The 7,768-nt window shown below is 38.3% G+C and overlaps 1 non-coding gene across 1 annotated transcript; it reads left to right on the forward strand.

Annotated features, from left to right (window-relative positions):
- The first annotated feature begins 2,722 nt into the window (after positions 1–2,722).
- On the forward strand, positions 2,723–2,829 carry LOC111815904. Its single transcript, XR_002820530.1, has one exon. It is a non-coding gene; the product is annotated as a U6 spliceosomal RNA (small nuclear RNA).
- Positions 2,830–7,768: the final 4,939 nt, after the last annotated feature.

A 7,768-nucleotide genomic window follows, 5' to 3' on the forward strand; every position in this document is an offset into this window, starting at 1 on the left:
AGGACAAACTATGGGTTAGTCAAAAAAAAGTGCTGCCCCTTATCTAGAGGAGAGGAAACTGTTTATTTTGCTGTAAAAAGAATGTTTCTGTCAAGATTTTACATGTCAGTCTTCTGAGTGAGGTCTTTACATCGTCCACTCCAGCACACGAGCCCATTGTGTTGCTCAAAACAGTTATCTGAGAGTGGCTACATGACATGCCAAACAACACCAGCTCCAAGGCTAAGAATATATATCCAGATATTCACATCCAGAAATCCTTGATTACTTTTACCCAATTTAAGCTGAATTAGCCTAGTGACATAGGAGTAAAATGGATTTCATTGGAGAATGTGCTACTCTCCATGCAAGACGTAATCAGTGAAAATCTGAAAAATATTCTGGCTTCTTTCTTTCTTTCTTTCTTTCTTTCTTTCTTTCTTTCTTTCTTCTTTCTTTCTTTTTCTTTTCTTTTTTTTTGCAAATACAATGCTAGATTAACAGGAATAATTAAAACTCTCAAGACACTAGTTTAGAAGTAAAATATAAATCATTTTAAGAGAGACAGTGGGCTTCTGTGCTGGAGTGTACAATGTAAAGACCTAGCTCAGGCCAGCCAAATAGCTCAGCAGATTAAAGCCCCTGCAAGCAGGTGCAGGGACTGGGAGTTTGATCCCCAAGTCATGCCATGCTGGCCCTGCCCCCAGGACACACTGAGGCAGTGATTGAGACTGGGCGTGATGGTGCATGCCTGCAATCCCAGCATTGGGGAGGCTGTAAACAGGAGAATCACTATGAGTCCAATCTCATAGTGAGACCCTGAACATCCCGTAGACTCTTCCCTAAAATACAGGAAAAAAAGACTTAGTTCAGTCAGAGGTAAGTTGACACTTAAGACTTGACGGAAAGATTCCTTTTGCAGAAAAATGAACAGTTTTCTAGTCTCTTAGAGAAAATAGAGCAATGTTTTGACCTACCCATGTGGTTGATTCTATGTGTATCATAGATAAATGCTAAGCAGAGTATGAAACAATCTAGGAATATTATGTATAAGAAAACAAGACACAGTAGAGAAAGAAGATGAAGAAGATGAAACTTTCCCAGCAGCTAAACTTCAAGATCAACTACAAGATGTACATAATGAATCTATGTGATGTGATTTCCATCACATTTTCTTGGAACTTTGTAAATTATCATATTTCAGAATTTTTTTGGCTGAGCATATTAGCATGTTCACTGTGACATCAGCTATTTTATGTACTTTATGTATCGCTGTGACATAAAGTAATTAAAACTTCCAAATTACTATTTGTCTCCAATAAAATGAAAAGTGGATGGAAGTGACTTCTTGGTGGGCACCTGTATACAAGAAGAGATTAGTCTGCCTGTTTCTAAACAATTCAAATTGTTTCTGCAAGACCTTCTAATAAAAGGTGAGGACTAGGAAATTCAAATGGGCAGTCCCTGCTTTAAACACTAAGACAACTTTAGGATCAAGCCTTCTTACTAAGTGTCCTATGGTGAATTTACCTGAGTCATCAAAAAGTAAAAATGCCCTCAGAGAAGGGGAAATGCATACTTACCTGTGAAAAATTAATTCCCTGAGTCTCTGGAGAAGGGAAACCTTTATGCAGAAGAACCAAGAGTCTCGTGATCTGCTCTTTATCAGAAGTACAATGATCCACCCTTGAAACTCTGCCCACCAGAACGACCTAATCAGGTACAGGGTTACAGTCTTCAGCTGACAAGCCTGTGTGTTAAATAAAGAAATGGATGCACATGAAGAAAATAACTTTCTTAAGCAGAGCAGCCTTCATGTGTGCTATAGATCAATGAAAAGACCCAGTAACTGGGGCACAAGGACCTACTCCAGTTGGGATCCTGTGAGGACCCCTAACTGCCCACAGGAGCAGTTCTGTAGACACAAGCACTGAATTACATTGAACATCCAAGTAAAGAACACTCCAGAGGGGATTTTATCTGTGTGTGCTCATAAAATCTTCCTCACATTTCCCTCTTACAGGGGAGGAGGAGATAAAGAAGATTCTCCAAATTCGTTACTACAACTGGAGAGTTTGAAGGTCCTTACATGAGATATGCCTGTTCTATTTTTTTTCTCACTCTGATGCCTTACACAGGATTCTTACAGAAGCTTCCAAAAACATAAAATGGGCCAACTCATGAGTGTGACTCTACCTCTACTTACTTCTCCTGCCTTATGCACACCTCCCAACGTCTGTCTGTAGAACATGCTTGGGGAAAGGATCTAAGGGAAGATTCTGCAGCTGTCTAATTTCTTCCTTGTTCTCCATCACTTAATACAACTTCTAGAGATGGAACAAATGCCAAGAAAAATCTTTTCTTAATTCTTCCTACCTAATCAACTCCCTACTGGGCAAGGTTTACTAAGATTACAGGAGGGGAATCTGTGATATTGCTTCTAATTTGTTATATGTAGAGTTCAATTTTATCTGCAGAGTTAGTTTTCTGCAGCATTGTAGAACATCAAAATTCAAAGTAAATTTAGACTAGATCTACTCCAATAATTTAACATAACTAAAGTAGGAACTCCTCTGCCATCCATCACTCTGGACAGACCCGGGATGGCAGCATGGTACCTCAGGGGGCAGGGAGCCCCTTTCCATTTTATGCAACTTTAAATGTTAGAGAGGTCTTCATTGCATCAAAGTTTGCCATTCTCGGGAATGGCACCAACTAAGTGGTTTCTCAGAACAGACTTTCAGTGCTCGCTTCGGCAGTACATATACTAAAATTGGAATGATACAGAGAAGATTAGCGTGGCCCCTGCGCAAGGATGACACACAAATTCATGAAGCATTTCATATTTTTCAATAAAATTAATTTTAAAAAGAGAAAAGAATAGAATTTCAGTTTGAAAACATATATTTTAGACTATCATCCCTCTGCTTCCTATAGGTTAGGCCACCTCTTGGAAGGGCCTTCTGACAAGGGGTTGATAGGGTTGATTAAAAGTGAAGTTGGCATAAATGTATATTTGTTTCTATTTTCACACATGATAGCCAATGTGAGTGGAGCAAACCTCTCAAATCAGGACAAGAAAGACTCACTAAATTATTTTTCTAATATAAAGAGATAAACACTGCACCATCTCTCAAAGGTGTACATGATGCTTCTTGTGGTTTGGAGTCCAGTAGTTCTGACTTGGGAGCAGCTTTGTTCCCCTTAGAAATGGGGCTAAATAATCCCAGAGATCTGTGGATTATTAAACTACAATGTAGCACCATAAGAGATGGCAATGATTATCAATAATGGAATTGCTTAAGACTGAATGTAGCAACACAGGTAGCAAGAATTTACCCTTCCTATTCCCCACAGTGCATCTCACTCCAAGTCAGATCTATAAAGAGGGACCAAGGAGAGCTGTCCCAAGAGCTCCAGAAATATGCAGGCTTCAGACAGAAGCCCAAAAGGCAGATCTAGAAAGCTTCTGTACCCTGAGGACACAGAACAACATCCACTTGGAACTCACTGCTGCTGCAGAAAAAAATCAAAAGAGGAAAGATTGAAAGCTGTAGAACAATATTGCATAAGATCTTGTTTATTTATGTTGTAAAGTTGTCTAAGGAAATCTTTGTCTGTGTTGTTCATTAGAGTGTATCAGTGGAGAGCTGTGCTCTTGTTTTTCTCTGACCACAGGAATTTTCTCAGACCTTGAGGACCAATTCCTTTTGTCAAGAAGGAAGATGCAAATTTCTCAGCGCAAGAATGACACCTCTATTCCATTCCCCCTAAGCCAAAGTGATCATTTCCTCTTTCAGCCTGTATTGTTGCCATGACTTTTGAAAGTGAGGATGTCTCCCCCTCCTATATTGGAGGACTGAGGAATATGTCTTTCTCCTCCCTAGCCTGCCACCATCGTTGGAGTCCAAGCACTGCATTGATGGTAGCAACCCCTGGGACTCAATGTACCTCAGACACACATGACATGCTAGATTAGGAGAATTTCCTTTCAAGGGTCAAATCTCTTTCTAGAAAAAGTGCTGTACATTCCATGGTCCTCTAGGGTAATGGAGAATCCATTTTTCTAATCCCATGAGCCCACAGTGGCCCTGAGAGGCCCCAGACTTTCTGGAAGGGAAGTAATACAGAAGGTTTCTGAGTATTCAAAGAGGTTCTTGCTGAAACCTATGCACCATAAGCAAGCAATTGACAAAGGTTAAAAAAAGCAGTTTTGTAACTTTAGTGTATTGCAGAAAATCTGTGTATAAAATATACATGATATAAATGATAACATAAATGATAAATATATATGATAATGAGCCAATATTTTATTTCTTTTCTATATGAAAAGGTATCAGATAAGGATATGGTGGTAGGGGCAGGGGAGATGGCTCAGTAGAATAAGTGCTTGCCTAGAAAACACAAGGGCTTGAGTTCAATCCCTGGTTCCACAAAAAAAAAAAAAAAGAAAAAAGAAAAAAGCAAAGAAAAAGAAAGTGCAAAAGGTTATGGTGGTATACAACTATAGTACCAACACTAAGGAAACTGAGGCAGGAGAACTGCAAGATGAACTCAGTTTGGGCTACATAAGGAATTCCAGGCCATCCTGACTCTATAGTAGCGATGGTGGCCCTCTTAGAGCTTTCTCTGACAGAAAGTCTGCTCCGACGTGCGTGCCGTAGTATCGCTACCACTGCTCCAAAGAAAGGCCTTTTCTAAAAAAGGTGGGGGATAATGAGACTGTTATGTATAGAATATGACACACTCAAGTGAAAATAGCTTGTGTTTTAAAAATCCAGATTTTTTTATGTACAGGTCAAATTATAAATTAAAAGATCAAAAGTATATTGAGGAATATAGAAATGAGATCTAAAGTAGATCAGAAAAAAAATATTCAAACAGATATCCAAAATGGAATCAGAGTAAATCTCCATTTCTATGCTGTCTGGGCCTCAATCCAAACCCCAACAGCAGTAGCATAAGAAAATTCTCCCTCAGAGCCACAGGCTGAGCTTCCCTGTACAGAACTTCAGAATCTAAAGCAAGTGGATTAGTGGTCACTTCCAAGAGTCGACTTCTTGGGTTTGGACTCGCCACTTACAAAGGCATGAAATGTGCTTGTGCAATTCTGATGATAATACCGTGGAGCAGACAAAAGGAAAATACATGTCCAACATTGCTGTGGCAATGAGCTCAGTGTACAGGTTCCCTGACACCCTGCAGGAAAGCTTAACCAGTGCCACATGTGGCTCTCTCTGAATCCCAAGCACCCCAAGGAGAAGAACGTGCATACAAATGGACGCATGGAGGACACACACGCCTGTGGTACAAAGCAAACAACAACCCTGAAGAAAATCTATGCCTGACATTGAACCTACTAGGTGTGATCACAATATACTGTGAGTGTTAATTGTTTAATGTTATTACAGCAAAAGACACATTTGCATCAATTCCCCTCCATCAAACACATGTAACCTGTCATTATTGCCACTTTCTGAAGTAGTTTGGGAACCCCTGTTTTGTGAATGTCTTTAGTTGAGCCATTGTACCTTCCGTCGTGTCCTAAATTGAGTCCAAATATTTACGGCAATTTATGTTGAACAAAACAATGTAGCATAGCCTCATTCACCTTACTTACCAAACCTGATGCAGTGATACTGCTGACTTTTCCCCAAAGTCAAAATGATCATGAAAGGTAATGTGTTGCTAGACTCATGTCTATCATCATGCAGTAAAATAAGGTCAAAATGGATCAAAGATCTCAATAGTAAAGCAGAAACACTAGACCTACTGGAAGAGATAATCAGTAGAAATCTTGAAGATAAAGGTGTAGGCAGAGAGTTCATGAACAAAAACTGAATTCCAATTCCATAGGAAGTACTTAAAAGACTCAAAAACTGGATCTCATCTTATTAAAACTGTTTTGCACTTCACAAGTAATCATCAACAGAATGAAAAGAAAACTCACAGATTGGGAATAATTTTAGGCAACTGTCCCTTAGACAAAGGGCCTCAGCCTAGAACATATAAAGAATTTTTAAAAATCAGGACCCCCAAATTCAAAGACCCAACCCAAAATTGGGCATCTGAGATCAATATGCACTTTTGAGGTGAAGAAATACAAATGACAAATAAATATATGAAAGGGTTCAATATCATTGGTCATTCAAGAAATGCAAATTAGAACAACACTGAGATTCCATCTCATCCCAGAAAGAAGAGCTAACATTAGGAAATCAACCAATAAGAAATGCTGGCAGGGATGTGGGGAGAAAGAAACCCTTCTCCACTGTTGGTGGAGAACATAAACTGGCACAACCACTGTGGATTCAGTGTAGAGATTCCTTTAAAAACTAGGCTTAGTGGTCCCATTCAACCCCTTCAGGATATTTAAATTTAAAAATCATACCATAATGATATATTTACACCCATGTTTATAGCAGTACAATTTGAAATAGATAAATCTTGGAAAGAATGCCCATCAACTGAAGGATGGACATAAAAAATAAGATATTTTTATACAATGGAGTACTATTCATCTATAAAGACTAAACTTAAGGTTTTCATGTACAACTAGATGCAACTAAAGACCATACTCATAAGTGAAATAAATCAGACTTGCATGTATAAACATTGTATTGTCTTCCTTATGTAAAAAAATTGAAAGAGTAATCACATTTCTATCTGGTAACCTGAACAATTTGAAGATAGAATCATGCAATACAGAAACAATTGTTGAATTTCTTTTACTGTGTTTAGTGAAATCGTGTATCATTTCTAATGCTATTTTAATCACTATTTTGTGTTCTTTAAATGTATAAAAATTAAAATAGATAAACACAGATTGATGGTAAAAAAGTACAGTAGATATTATGAAAGGGAAAGAAACTGCTCAAAAAGAATAAAACAACTGAGATGGGAGAAAAGAAGGAAGGGAAAGAAAAAATATGTATGTATACATACCCAAGATAGTTAACATAATTGTACCAATAATTTGTCTTAGTTCATTGAAAGGAATGGTTTGTGCTTATATTGTTTGATCAATTTTGCATGCCTATACCTAGATCATCTGAGCAGCTACTTTGAATATGACAGCATGCAATATAATAACCATTGTTAATTTCCTCTTATTTTGAAATTCTGTATCATTGTTTTTGATATCTTTCCTCTTCAAAATAAAAAAGTTAAATGTTTTGAATGAATTCAGGATGTGGAGGCAACCGTGACAGCACAACTAAAGACACTGATGAAAGGGAACTTCCGGGAACATCTCAGAAAATGTAGGGATCAATGCACAGGAGCAGCGGGAGGGCAGGACTTCAGAGCAATAAATATTTTAAATGTGTGTATTCACCCTTGCTTTTTACTGTACTGTGTACATTATGTATTTGGAATTGCCTGTTTCTGATTATATATTTTTTTAAATTTTTGTTAAACATTATTTTCATTTCTAGTATAATTTAGGAGAGGTAGATATTGTTTTCCTTCAAGAATATTCCTTCCTTTTTCTTCTTCTGGTTCCAGGCACTTGGTAGCTGCTGTTACAGTGCCGTTATGACCAAGTCCAAGAACCACACCACATACAACCAGTCCCAAAGATGGCACAGAAATGGCATCAAGAAACTTCAACCACGAAGATATGAATCTCTGAAGGGAGTAGATCCCAAGTCCCTTAGGAACATGTGTTTTGCCAAGAAGCACAACAAGAAGGGCTTCAAAAAGATGCAAGCAAACAATGCCAAGGCTATGAGTGCACGCGCTGAGGCTATCAAGGCCCTCATCAAGCCCAAGGAGGTCAAGCCCAAGA

Source organism: Octodon degus, unplaced genomic scaffold (assembly GCF_000260255.1).
Source record: "Octodon degus isolate 3935 unplaced genomic scaffold, OctDeg1.0 scaffold00023, whole genome shotgun sequence".
NCBI lineage: Eukaryota > Metazoa > Chordata > Mammalia > Rodentia > Octodontidae > Octodon > Octodon degus.